Source organism: Protopterus annectens, chromosome 17.part0, assembly GCF_019279795.1.
Source record: "Protopterus annectens isolate FY-2018-M chromosome 17.part0, PAN1.0, whole genome shotgun sequence".
Lineage (NCBI taxonomy): Eukaryota > Metazoa > Chordata > Ceratodontiformes > Protopteridae > Protopterus > Protopterus annectens.
In genome coordinates this window covers 212,324,284-212,337,922 of record NC_056751.1, presented here as the reverse complement: position 1 = coordinate 212,337,922, position 13,639 = coordinate 212,324,284, and positions in this window count along the sequence as shown.

Genomic DNA, 13,639 nt, shown 5'->3' with positions numbered 1-13,639 from the left:
CATTTGTTTATGAAACGATTGAAGTTTGTACCCAACAATAAAAATGACATAAGTAAGATACTTATAGACTTAAAATTGTTTGTTAGAAATAAGAACTTAGAATTAATGCTTAATGGAAGGGATAGGGATAAGGAAAAAGGTGGTGAATTCAGAAAGAAAAGCATGTTCAATCCCCCGGTCCACCCACAGTTAAAAAACTTTGAAGTGGTGGAGGAAAAAGAATTAAGAAATGCCCTCAATAAATCTAAAATTCATTCCAATTTATCTTACAAGTAAGACAGCTACTTAAGGAATTAAGTCTTAATAAAAATGTTAGGGTCTCTAAGCCAGACAAGGGAGGGGGTATGATTATTATGGATAATACTTTATATATTAGTAAGTTGGAGGAATTGTTAAATGATGAATAAAAGTACAGTAGAGTATCCATCAATTAAATAAATATTGCTTATTCCAAGATTGATTTTTGTTTAAGAGAGCTGTTATTTGATGGGATGATTGATGGGGAATTATACAAGTACTTGGTTGAGAAGCCCATTATTCCTGTCATCTTTGGGGTAGCCAGCATGCACAAGGACCCCAATAATCCCCCGCTGAGGCCGATAGTTTCAGCTAACAGCTCTAAGACGTATTCCATAGCTAAGTATATTGATGCTAGAATTAAAAAGTATGGTTAGAACATGAGGGGCTGTTAAAAGATTCTTGGGATATTTTGAAATATGTAGATCAAAATCTCTTCTGGGAAAATATTATTTTTGTGACAGTGGATATCACTGACTTGTTTTCAGTTATACCACATACAGTTGGGGTGGAATGGTTTGAGGAAGCCATATTGTTGTCAAGAAAGTTTTCAGCCAATGATATTAGAGTGGTTATGGAGCTTTTGGAAATAGTGCTTAGGAACAATTTCATGATTTTTGAGGACGAATTTTTCAAACAAATACAGGGGATAGCAATGGGTGCCTGCTGCGCCCCTAGCTATACCAATATTGTGTTATGTACCTGGGAAAGGAAATATTTATATAACTCAGCCTATGAGAATTCTTGGTGCCTGTACAGGAGATATTTAGATGATTTATGTTTCTTTTGGACTGACACCGAAGACTAGCTGGAAGAATTTTTACCGTATATTAATAGGTCCACAGAATTTTTAAGGTTCACTCATGAAATCATGAAAGACGCTATGGACTATTTGGATGTCACCATTTATAAGGATTATGGAAATAGGGTATGTAAATCTAAAATATTCAGAAAAAGCACATTTTCAGACTCATACCTACATTTTGCTAGTGCATATCCCTATAAACAAAAAAGAAGCGTAATAAAAGGGCAGTTTATTAGGGTATCCCGAATGATGACCAACAATGATGAATTATGTAGGGAGATGGTTAGGTTAAAGAATATGTTTTTAGAGAGGAAATACCTAGGGAATATGATGGATGAAGTCTTAAAAGAGGTGGTAGAATATAGAAGTGATAGGTTTTCCCCAATTTTGGGTAAAGGTGTTAACAGCACAGTACGTAATAAGGTGAAAGACAGAAATGAAAGAAATTTTTCTGGGGCATTCATTCTTAATTATAATTGTGAAGTTCCATTGATTAAAAATGTCATACTAAAAATTGGAGAATGTTTGCATTTTTCTGATCTGAATACAGTTTTCAATCAGCCCCTGATCTTCACATATAGGAGGGATAAAAACATAAAAAATATATTGGGAAGTAAATCATCCAAGCCCAAAGATAGTAACAAAAGAATGTGCACTTACAAATGTGGTAAATGTGCACAGTGTCCCCACATTAAGAATGCAGATAAGGTTTATCTGGCTTGTGGAGACATGATAATTTCTAGTAAATATTTCTCTAACTGTGATAGCAAGAGACTAGTATATTTAGTCGAATGTAAAGAGTGTTTAGCATTTTATGTGGGGATAGCAGAGAGAGAGAGCCCTTAAAAGAAGAATATATGAGCATTTATATGACATCAGGAAGCAGGACTCCAACGATGCTTTGTTCAAACATACCAGAAGTTGTAAGGAAGTTCGCTTTGTATTTTTGTGTTAGAAGAAATACCACAGGATATTGGAAGTGAGAATTGAATTCAGAGAACTGTACTGGCAGTTAGTACTAGAAGCATGTAAAGAGCCAGGATTAAATGAACATGTTTCCTTGGCTCCAGTTCTGAAATTAAGAGCTGCAAGACTGTACCTGCTTGGGAATGACATGTTTCAGAATAGATTAATGGCTCACAGGTGTATTTTAGTGTATATAGGAAGAGTTCAGTACCAGCATAATTATTCATTACAAGATTTTGCATACAAGATTTCATTTTTAGGTCACCAGTTCATGTTTATTTTCCATCTCATTATATTCAGATTTCAGGGGATTACCTCCTATGTTGTAGTTTGCGGGTACTCTGTTTTTTCCAAAGGGGATTACTATGCATTTTTTTGCATTTAGCTTGAGACCATGGCTTTGACACCATGCATCAGTGTCATTTAGGCCCTTCTGGAGGATCTCCATGTCAGCCGGAGACTCTATTATAGCACCCAGTTTGCAGTCGTCCACAAACTTAAGTCAGCCACAGCTCTTCTGTGCTTGCCTGTACACCTGAGAAGTATATGCCAAACAGGAGGGGCCCCAGGACAGAGCCCTGAGGCAGACCACTCGTTACTGGTCTGGATTCGGACATAGATCCCGCTACTCTTACTTTATGGGATCTGTCTGAGAGCCAGTTTGTGATCCATCTTGTGACGTAAGGGTTTATGCCCAGGCTGGTGAGCTTATCAATAATACCTGAATGGGGAATGGTGTCAAATGCTTTAGCAAGGTCAAGGTAAGCTGTGTGTACCTCCTTTCCCTTATCTATAGCCTGAGTAACTGTCTCAGAGAAATCCACCAGGTTCAGGAGGCATGATCTGCCCTTGACAAAGCCGAACTGTGTAGGGTCCAGCGACTGGAGGTTCCCAAACTCTCCATTTATGAGTTCCATAATGATTCACTCCATAGCCTTACAGATCAGACTGGTCAGGCTTATTGGTCGGTAGTTCCCAGGGTCAGTTATGGCCCCACCTTTGTGTAGCGGGACCACCATTGCCGTGTGCCATTCTATGGGCACATATCCTGTGGAGAGGCTGAGACTGAACAGGGTATTAAGATACCCTTATGTATATGGAAAGATTTTTTTGCCCAAATGTACATACACTTTTTATATGTTTTTATGAAGGAAATGTTTTATGTAAAGAAATGGTTTTGCTGATGACTAGAATGGTATATGTTTCTTTAACTTAATTTGGTTCATTTATTCAATTTTGGTTAATTGGTGTCATTAATGACTTGTAATATGATATAAACAAGCAACAGAAGAAATCAAGTCAGTCAGTTAGCAGCACAGCAAACACCTTTTAATCCACAGAGGTAACAGTTAAGCGCTTTCATCTGACATAACAGATATATTCAGAACCAAGTTACTCAATCAAATTAACAATTAAATAGCAGAGCCAGTGCTTATACATCCTTCCTGTAAGCCAATACATTTGCTTTCAGCATGCTGGTCTTAAAGCACTTTTACAACACATTTAAAATGTATTTAAAATGTACCAAAAACACATAAAAACAAAACATTAAACTTGTTGCGCCCTTCTTTTTAACTCACTAACAATTGAAATACTCTCATTAGTCCTGGTGGATAGGTAGCATCAAATTTAAGCTGTCATTTCATTTCTTTATGCAGCAATCTATTTTCTCAGTCCCCAGTGACATCTTCCATTGAGTGTTGTTCCAAAATCAAAAAATTAATTTTTTTAAAACCAGAACAATATACAGTGTCTAGCTAGTGCACTTTTACTGTCCTTTTTCTTTATACTGTACACATGCTGATACATTCTTTGCTTCAATTAATTAATAGTTTTTCCAATATAAAATGCATCACATGTGCAGCAGGTCGCTAAATAAACAATCCTTTGTGCATTGCAATTCAACACTTTTTGTCTGTTCCATGCTTTTATCTTCCTCAGCACTTCGCCATTCTTTTCCATGTTAATAAACTTACAATAAGAACAGTGTTCACATCTTCTAGTTAAAGGAATGCCACCACTATTCCCTGTACTTTCCAGTAGTCCTTTAAAATTTGTTATGTTTCTATATGTAAACATCGGTCTAGTATTGAATAACCGACAAATATCACTACCCGCTTGTAATAATGTCCAATTTTTACAAATATATTTTTTTTCAATTTCTGTAGAGTCAGTAGTGTAGTGCATTACCATATTGTTACCCAGTTGGAAACTGGAACTACTAGTCCTAGTCACAGAATTTTCCTGACAGTTAAAATCAAACTTAACAATGGGTGCAAATTTGTTCTGCCTGCCCAGCCAGACCTCAGTAATGATTTTATCCAAGTCACTTGGGTACCCTCTTTCTTTGAACATTTCTCTTAAAACTGAGAATTCCCTTAAACATTCCGAATTCTCTGATGTAAGCCTAGAAACATGAATCAACTGACTCTTCACAATACCTTTCTTTTCATACATAGGATGACAACTCAAAAAATGTAGAAATGTATTGCAGTAAGTAGGTTTCCTAAAAATGTTTGTGACCCATGAACCTTCCCTGTTCTTGGTTATATTAATATCAAGGTAATTAATAGTGTCATTACTCATCTCATACGAAAATTCCAGAAATTCAGTACTTTTCTGCATAAAGTCTACAAATATGTTCAATTGTTCACTAGTACCTGTCCAAATAAAAAGTAAATCATCCAAGTATCTATATGTGAGACAACATTTCAATAAAGGTGTTTTAAACAATAAATGCAATTCCCACCATAACATCACCACATTTGCAAATAATGAGGCGCAGGCGCACCCATTGCTACGCCCCGGTTTTGTCTGTAAAATTCACCTTCAAAACTTATAAAATTGTTGTTCAATACTATATCCATAAAAGAAACAACCATTTCTTGTTCACTCATATCTAGTCTACTAAATTCTGATATTATATCTTTAAACCAAGTTAAACCCACGTCCTGTGGTATTACAGTGTACAAACTGTGTACATCACATGTAACCAGTAAAGAGTGTTGAGGTGTAATAACTGGTTATAACTTATTCAGCAAGTCCCATGAGTCCTTAAGCACATGTGGAAATGATTCAAAAATGTGCTTCAACCTACCATCGACATACTTGGCAAGTGGCTCAGTAACTGAGCCCTTGCCAGAAACAATTGGACGCATTGGTGGATTCCCTATATTAGTATGAATGTTAGGTATCCCAAAAATTTTTGAAACTGTAGGTCTTTCCATATGCAAATATTCATACAGTGACCTAGGAATCTGATCAAATAACAGTAGTTCATCTAAAACAATCTTAATAGACCTGTATGCCAAGTTAATTTCATTGAGCAAAACTGGTTCATAAACTTCTACGTCGCTCAATAATTCAGTCATATAGCCACAATAATCATGAACCCCCATTATTACAAGGCTGCCGCCTTTGTCGGGTTTCATATAGCAAACACTTTTATCAGTTTTTAAATCATTTAACAACAAATATTCTTCCTTTGTTAAATTATAATATCTATTTGTCTTTTATCCAAAGTACTTCTAATCTCCCTCTCACACTGTCTTTCAAATATATTAACCAAACTATTTTGTGGTGGATTGAATGTACTACTTCACTTAAAGTTATTAGTTTCACCATTATTCACATTAGCATTGTCAAACATAATGTTTAAATTCAACTTTCGACCAAACATTTTAAGGTCCAAAATAATATCCTCCACACGGGCCTTATTCACAGGGATAAAATTAAACCCCTTAAGCAACAAATTATGAAGTTCTGGCCCAATAGTCAAAGAGAAAAAATTATAGATGTTAAAATTAAAAAGAGTTGTAATGTCAACAGTACCTGAATATAGATCAAGTGCGTTGAATATATCAACTGCAACATTTAAGTCCACCTCTTGGACTTCTGATAATTGTTGTAATAATTCCTCTTGTTGTTCTTCTGGTATCCATTGTCCTTGTCCCTGTTGTTGTACTGATATCGCCCTGCCAGTCTCTCTGACCGCCTGAGGGCTTCTGAGCCTAAAGGGCACCCCGCCTTCCAACTCAGTTTGTTGTTCTACCCTGTCTCCACTCTCAGCATCTTTCTCATCGGTGTTCATTCTCCTAGGTGGTGGATATACTGTTTTCCTCCTATATTCATCATCATCCCTCCTGAGTTTCTTATCTTTCTGGACCCTTGGTTCTGACGATGTCTGTTATGTCAGATGAAATTGCTTAACTGTTACTTGTGGATTTTATCTCTGTGGATTAAAAGGTGTTTGCTGTGCTGCTAACTGACTGACTTGGTTTCTTCTGTCATTTGCTGAATTTTACCTGGTTGAGCACTGTGTGGATTTCAATTTGCAGTTACTTGTGGTGGTTTATCCTTGGTGCTCTGTGATGTCAGCTGGCATTTCACAACAGTTGTTTCCTGATACGTCCTTGAACACACAAATGGATGGTGCTGGTAACTTGACTTTATTAATACAACAGTTAACGCAGTCAGTGCCCCTTCTTAACAATAATATTAAAGAACTGATCGGGAAACAAAATGGGTCAACCGATGGTGATGAAGGGACTAGTGGTAGAAATAATGCATGAAGTGGGGCGAGAGTAAAAGCTGTAAATGGGCAGAAAGCTTCTAAATCAGATGCCACCCATGTTAACAACTCTAAAAAGAGTTTGGATAAAAGTAGTAGGGAAACTACAGGCGGTTACACTTCTGTGTCTAGAATTCATGCTTGGCTTGACAACTTTGAGTGTGATATTCAACCTGCTTCTGTTTTTAATGAGACTGGCAATTGTATGATCATTCGTGAGCAAATATTTCAACTTGAAAAATATGTGTACCACTTTAAATGTGTTCATTTGGACAACTACTTTCTTTAGGAGAGTGTTCGCAAACAACATGTGCCAAAAGGCTTGCATCTGTGGAAATATCCACAGGGGGTGGAAGTCAATTCTGTTTTACATACGGAACTAGTTGATCTTTTCGACCGGACTGGGCTTGAGTTAATGAAACTGTTCATTAAAGACAATGAGAGATGGATGGGGCAGTATAAGCACGATATTGATGGACTGGTCAACTCTATCACCTCTGATGTTCAATTTCTGGATTATAAAGCCAAATTCAAACGTGTTTCAGATTACTGAACAAAAATTGGTGAGGGCAGCAGAGTTCGGTGAGTTGCTGTAGTATGTTCCTGTTCACCCTGTAGCACTCTACTATTTCCAGCTCATGTAGCCCCTGAAAGGTTAACATGGGCCTGAACACTCTTCTCTTCCTCAGTCTGGGCCTCTTGTCAGCATCATCCTCATCACTGCCCTCAGCCTGTAGCATGTGGAGATGTAGCAAAGCAGCAGCAGCCCCTATCATTTTGTCAGTTAAAATTCCCAAGTGTGTACTTCAATGGTGCAGAGTATGTGGGAAAATCAGATGGAAGGGTGTTTGCATACTTTATACTGCTGTGCTGCAGATGCAGCCTGTGTGATTGGCTGACTATGATATATTCCACCTGCCAGCTACATTACTGAGGGGTTTGAATGGCCCACTGTGAGTGGCAGAGGCCTTATTAGTCATTTATAGTTGACTGCCTTTTGTCTGCTATTTCCTTTTATTTTTTCTTCAATTTCCTCCAGTTTTAAACCCCACAGTGCTCCGTGCAAACCCGTGGAGCCAGTGTAAACATTGCTGAGCAGAAAGGGCCCTCCCTGTACATGAACATGCACAGCATTTCTCAAACCAGCTAAGCACAGATTAGCAGCCTCAGACCCCCCCCCCCCGCTTAGCTGTGCTTAGCTGAGCGCAAACAGGAGCTGTTGATTTCCAATGTGCTTACACAAACCATGACACACTCCTACACGGTTAGGTACTTGCGGACATGGTGGCCCATTTTGCTATTCAGTAAACTTACCTCATTTACATACACCTAATTGCATATACCCTAGTTGCACCACTACACAAGAGCCTATGTCCTTAGCAACCATTCTAACCTGCCATTGTATGAGTCTGCATGCTGACCAGTATAATGGAGAAATTCATTTTACCTTTAATACTCCCCTTTTACTATTTTAATTTTATTTTTTGCAAGATTGCATGTTTGCACGTCACTGTGCTCCACTTAAACATGGTATATGTGCTAAAAAAAGTTTGATTTTTTACTTTTTGCATCCCTTATACATGGCAATGGCCATAGTTTTGGCCACTCGCAAGCCTAATGCACATAATACATGCTTTACTTTTAGTTGTCACAGCCCCATTTATTTTTTTGCAGTTCAGTGCATGGTTATTAAATGCATGCATTTTTACTGCAGACACGGGTCCTACGGATGCCTGTCTGCTTCCTGGATCAGTAAATCACCTCATTTACATGGGTTTCACTGGCAAATGAGGTGATTTACATGCCACAATCACATCCATGTCAGCATAGTGCTGGGAGGCTCGTGCATGCCCCCATCCTTGTTTCCTGGATCTCTCTGCCTCCTAACTCCACATTCAGGATGCATCACTATGCCTACACAGAGAATAGCTCTGTGTAGGATTTATTGAATTACCCCCATTGTTTTTGGACTGCAAATAATAATAATAATAATAATAATAATAATAATAAAATAATTTTGGCTAACGTTTAAAAATAAATGTAGATGGGAATGATTTAAATGTATTAATATGAACATGATATTACATGGGTAATATAAAGTAAAAATGCGATACTGATACATGGGATTACGTACTGTTTGCGACAATATTGTGCTATGGAAAAAACATTTGAGCATTTGTTATATAACAAGAAACTGAAAGAAGATGGTGCTTTTGTTGAAATAAGAAGATGCTTGTAGAAGAAAATGTGGGTGGATATAGAGAAAAAAGAGAAAAAAAGAAGAAAAGCAATAGAACTGTTGTTATTTTCTGTTGATAAGTATGAATGTAAAAACTGAATATGTAAGTAATTGATTTAATTTTTTTGTAATAGCTCCTATTAACCAGTCCTATTTTCTGAGAAGGTCTGTTCTCTTACAGTAAGACTGAGACATTTTTATTGATAACCAAGAAGTGGTCCCTCAGCCATTCTGAAACACTTTACTGTTACTGGGGAATCCTTATTGTGAATATTTTGTATTTAAATCAATACCAAATACTGTAACTATTGTCTCACCTCCTGAGCCAGGGGGGTGGTCCATGGCTGCTCTCATACAGAATGACCCCCAAGACTCACTTATGTTTTTCTTGCATTACCCTTTATTAATAAAAAAAACTAATTCACAAAGCCAGTAAACACAAGTCCAGGGTCATTCTCATAGCCCAGTTCTTTTACTTCCCTCCTCTTCTAGAGCCCTCTCTTCAGGGAGGAAGATGTGTATGCACTCAGAGGCATACCGTCCATGGTGAAATTACTTCATATAGACCAAGAATTTCACAGAAATGTACATCTTTAGAGGGCTGGACCCACTGATCTCATAATTTGGTGCAGTATGAAGGCTCATGTCCCACACCCCCTATGATATAGTGAGAATGAACAGATGAAGATATGGCTTCAGTCCATAATCCAGATTTTGTATGTAAATGACAGTGAATATCTCAGTGCACTCCATCCTCACCCCAGTCAAATGAATAATCCATAAGGCTCCAGCCCAAATGGAATGAATACATCAAAAAGTGGCTGAGTGAGAAAGCTTAATGCTCAGAAAAAAACAAAGGTTTAATTTCTACAAATCTTGAAGTGTTTCAGTGAACTGATCATCTAATATAGTGACTCTTTTTTTAGCAGTTTTTTTGGCAGTTTTAATAGATTTGTGTAGTACAGTTTGATAAACGTAACTTTAAAATTTAAAAGTTATGGTGTATGGATTAAAAAGTACTAGAAGTGTCAGAAAACTAGGCATCTGTTGTGGTAGAAATTGAAACTATGGTCTTTTGAAGAAGATACTGTACATATTGGCCATGATTTTGTTGATAATTGCAAAGGATGCAATTTTCTGAAATTGTTAAATTTGGTTGTCATTATTAAAGAAATATAATTTGGGGATTGCCTTTTTCAGCTTATTTTAAACTTATTTCTTCCCTATGGGATGTAGATGTTTTCCAGTTCGCAATTTGCAATGGACAGTGTCAAGGGTATAAAGGAAGGAACATATTTCCACCTGGATTAACCTAAAACATCTCACGTATATTTGGGATTCAGTATCAGTATGACTCATGGAAGGCCATGGATGATGAATTGCTAAATAAAGACAATTAAGATGGCTGTTACATTGATGTTTTTATATGGACATATACAACTGGAAGAAAAACTGATATTGCATAAAAACGTCATAAAAGCCTGATAAATCACCTTTGAGTTGTTGAAAGGTGAACCTGACAAGGAATGATGCCTTGTCCAGAACAGTGTCAGATATGCTGGAACAAAATAATACAAATGTATCTAAGCAGATTGTTGCACATAAACAAAGTGTACTGATCAATGTTTTAAAACAAAATAGTGAACAGCATGCTTCTTTAGAAAGAAGTGTTGAAAGAAAAATTCAAGAAATTGTATGTTTAAAGGAAACTATGGTTCAAGTAAAATCTAAATGGCAATTGTTAAAGGCTGGTTTGCCTCAACTAAGTGATGAACTGAGGTCAAGGAAGGAAGTATGTTCTCTCTGTACAGTCTGTGAGAAGGTTTTTTTTTTTTTATATTGAAAAAATTGGGTATAATGAGTTGAGAATGAAAATTTTTAATGAAGTCTTCAAAGTATTTCATAGCCTTTCAGGAACAGCTTGATTTATCATCGATGCCCTCAGACTCCATCACAGGCTACTGTTGGGAACGAGCCAGAAAAACCTGCAGGAACGCACTGCCCTATGGGCAGAAATGGAAGTGACAATCAACAATGTGGGCCACCGGGACAGGAGCTACAAACAGGTCCAACACTGTGCCATAGACCTGGTGCACAATGTTTTGTAAAGGGCTAGAGTTGTGGTCAGGGACCATGCTGGTACAGGTGGAGAGTCTGCTACTCAAGCACCACTCACAGTCACTGAGCAGTTTCTCACAAACCTTGGTGCAGCCACCACCTCCCAGGATACCATCACTACATATGTCGTGGAGTTGGGGGGGGCACATAGTCAATAGCCAAGGAGTGTCCAGGTAAGGCCCGAGTGGGCATCAAGTAAATACTGTAGCATTCTTAGTGGCAGCCTTTGCATACCTGGACACATATGTCAGGTCAAACTGCATATGTGGGTGGGGATTTATAAGGCACACAAGTGCACACCTATTCTGAATGTCAGCAATTTGGATAGTATCACAGCTTGTACTGTACATGTTCATAAATGCACATATTATCCTGTAACAATGCCACATTTGTGTGTGCTGACAATACCTCTCCCCCACAACTACATAGATACCGCTGGTGTGGCTGGGGAACAGCAGCCTGAAGCCGGTGAGTGTAGAACTGTCTTGTTGTGGCACACCAATACCCTAGGCATGTTAAGGGCTCCCAGTTTTCCATGCACACAACTGTTGCACTTAGCCATATTGCAATATGTGCATATCCCCTTGTGGTGGGGTTAATTGTGGTGCATCACATTGGTCATCACGTTTGCCTTTTCACAGGAGCTGTAACATATTGGCACATACTTTTGTATAGGTGTAGCCACTGTGCTATGCAGGAGTACATTAGTATTGTGTACACGGGTGCACTGTGTGTGAGGTGAAGGTCCATCACATACTCCCACTCCTCGCGTATCTCACAGATGTATAGTAGTAGCAACATTAACTGGACATAGCTGCACGGGTCTATATTAAAATTGTGAAGAGACATTATATCGAATGCCTCTTCAGCTACACATAAAGACCGAACACACTAAATCGTGAACGGTCAAAACTGGGATTTCTTTCCCTGGGAAAGAAATCTCTAGTACCAAACACATGTGCACACTATTTAAAACATAACTAATTGGGGGGCTTTGCCCCCACACCCTCCAACATGGGGGGCTGTGCCCCCCACAACCCCACTAACTAAATTTACCAACTCCAAGATCGCACTACAGTGGTGTAAAGAGCAATGCTATGGCTCAGGACAAGTTATTTTTTTCCCTGGGAACAAAATCACTAGCCTGAGCCTTTGCTATTTCCAGACTTTGATCTTTGTGTGTTGCTGAAGAGGCGTTCAATGTAACACCTTTTCGAGATTTTAATATAGATCCAGCTGCACTGCATGTTGTTGAGGGTCTCTCCAGAGTCTCTGTTGTGGTCTGATTGTATGTAATGCATGTCATCATTCAGAAAGTGTGATCTGTATAATGCCTTTGTGCCACCTCGTGTGTGTGTGTGTGTGTGTGTGTGTGTGTGTGTGTGTGTGTGTGTGTGTGTGTGTGTGTGTATGTGTTTGTGTATCAGCAAACATTATAGTGCAGCTAGTAATTTACATGTTGTCTTCCCCTCACAGGTGAACATGAGGGTTAGGGGTTTCTCCCCCACACAACCTGATGTCAGTGTTTTATCAGACTCTGATGATGATGGTAGTCATAGTGAGGCACAGGTGGGGTTGTTGGGGGCTGAATATGTACGATTGGTTGACATCCCACTTCCACCCACAATGTCCCCGTACACAGTCAGTATGCCCAGACATACCCAGTCCCAAGCAGCCACAGATATTGGACAGTTGGAAGGTGGTGACTTCGAACAGGCTAGTGTGGTGACTATGGTATCTGTGACTGTAGACACTAGCGATAGCCAGAGAGCTGGCAAGGTCCCACACAGGCAGATTGACAGGGGTGCTTGAAGGAGGACTGATGCCCATCCAGCTACTGTCAGAGGTGTCACAACAGGTGTCACCTGATGCATGTTTCAGTCCATCATGGAGGCACAGGGACGTTGTGAATGGTACACCAGATGGATGCTCAGGGTCATGGATGCAACACTTCCTGCCATGTGTGACGACATCCGTGGCATTGGCGATGCCATTTGCTGATGACTAGAATGGTATATGTTTCTTTAACTTAATTTGGCTCATTTGGTTAATTGGTGTCGTTAATGATTTGTAATATGATATAAACAAGGGATGATGGGAAGGTTGTTTGTATTGGTCTGAAGAAGTTCAACATTGAACAAAAAAATGCGGTGAAAAAGTTAAGTGCTTAATACATTTTATGTTTTATACGTGTGAAAGTGGTTGAATAAACTTCTCATTTTTGGCTGACATTTTTGCTGGTCTCTTTTGGTGTCCACTGAACTGTTTTGAAAGTTTAGAGTCTCGGCTCTCTTTTTGGGCACTTACTTCATTTTAGATTGTACTTTTTGGTGATTATTTGAAGTTATGGAGACTAGTGATGGTCAGCCCCAAGGAGCAGCCTCCCAAGATACTTTATTTGAGATCAGAAATGTGGTGGGCAAGCTAACATTGGTGATGCAGTTACTTAATAATAGTATAATGCAATTGCTGAGCCAAATTAAATCTGCTTCATTACCTGGCAACCAGGAGGGGGAGGCCAGACAAGGAATGACGTGACTTTGTTCGGGAGGAAGATGTTGCTAATGGTGTTAGAAGCAGCTCAACATCCCCTGAAGGAATCCCACAGATGTTTTGATCTCCAATGAGTGAGAATCCTATTGCA